Here is a 1,908-nt window from a genome sequence, read left to right on the forward strand (position 1 = left end):
TATGATTAGTTCAAAAAATTATTTAAAACAAGTAAGAAAGTCTAAGTTCGGGCGGAGCCGAACATTAAATACCCGGCGCAATTATTAAATATATGTTTTCCACCTTTCCGAAAGCTACCGCTACACGATAAGCCGGGGTGTATAAATTTTAAGTAAATTAGCGTCCTTAAATTTCGAAATATTGCAGTTTCAAGCATTTCTGAAATATACCGTTATATGAAAAGCGGTCGTAATTTTAGTCCGATTTCAATAATTTTCAACGCTTTGCTTTTATGTGGCAAGCACAATAACCATACCGAGTTTGGTTCAAATTGCTAGAACGGTTAGCGAGATACATACATATATGTGATCATAAGTGGGCGGTGCCACGCCCATTTTCCAAAATTGTATCATAAGCGTATTTCTTGGTAAAAAATTGTTGCAACTATCTATTTTGAATAAATTAGCTTCAATATTTACTGATTTATCGAGGATTTCGTATTTTTCTAAATTACCGTTATATGGGATGTGGGCGTGGTTATTGTCCGATTTTAAAAATTTTCGGCCATTTGGTATGTTGTAGAAGGACCAACAACTGTGCCAAGTTTGGAAGAAATTGGTGCAGCGGTTACCAAGATATACACATGTAACCATAAGTAGGCGTGGCTACGCCCATTTGCCAAAATTTTTTAATATTCCTATTTTTCGTCTAAAACTCATTATAAATATCAATTTTGAGTGAATTATCTTCAGTAGTTACTAAAATATCGCACTTTTCGTATTTCTGAAAATTACCGTTATATGGGAGGTAGGCGTGGTTATTGTCCGATTTCGCCCATTTTCAATACCATCCGTCCTATGCCCAAAAGAAGTCCACGTACCAAGTTTCGTTAAGATATCTTAGTTTTTACTCGAGTTATCGTGTGCACAGACGGACGGACAGACGGACGGACGGACGGACGGACAGACAGTCACCGCTTAATCGATTTCTCTTTTCATCCTGATCATTTATGTATACATTTGTCTATATCTATCTCGATTCGTTTTGCCTGTTACAAACAACCGTTATGTGAACAAAGTTATAATACCCTTGTGCACAAGTGCGCTCGGGTATAAAAATCAGTGGAACGTACAATAACAATATGGGTACCAAATGAAAGAGAAAATTCCTTAGAATTGAAAAACAATTTTTTTTGTTTACAAGGACGAATAAGTATTGAAAATGCGCTTTTTAATAAATGTTATTATTTTTTTTTAAGTTAATAAAGTTAGGAGAACGAAACTCGAAGATGTGGTCGTGTGTATATTAATCTTTAATATATAATTTTTTCAAAAATAAATATTGCAAATTTTCAAGGATATTCAAGGATAAAATTTTAAAAGGAAATTTTCCATACCAAATCGTCCTTATGCACCAAAAAATTTAATATTTTTTTAATTCTACAGGATTTTCCCTTTTATTTGAAACCCACATTGTCATTCTACATTGCACTGAAATTTTTTAATAATTTTTTGAATTAATCATAATTTTGAAATTTTCAAGTCCTTTAAAAAAAAATCCTGACGCAAGAGTGAAAAATTAAAAACGCAGTTTTCCTATATTTTGCCCATATCGCGAATACATTCATTTTTGTGTGTATAAAGTTAACTATTGCACGGTGTAATAAATAAAAAATTAATAACGAACAAGGACACAAATATTAAAAAAATATATATTAAAAAGTGTTATATAAGTAAATACAAATATGCGTTATCAGTCATATATGCGACTTATTTTTAAAGTGTAAATGTAATTAAAAAGATTATTTGAAATATTTAAAAATCCAAAAAAAAAACTAAGAAATAAAATAAATAATTACATACAATTTAAATTAAAAAAAAAATAAATAAATATAAAAAAGTTAAAAATTATTAAATATTAAAAGTTTA

This window comes from Rhagoletis zephyria, unplaced genomic scaffold (assembly GCF_001687245.7).
Source record: "Rhagoletis zephyria isolate East Lansing unplaced genomic scaffold, Rhagoletis_zephyria_1.1 Rzeph_scaffold_06326, whole genome shotgun sequence".
NCBI classification, from domain to species: Eukaryota; Metazoa; Arthropoda; class Insecta; order Diptera; family Tephritidae; genus Rhagoletis; species Rhagoletis zephyria.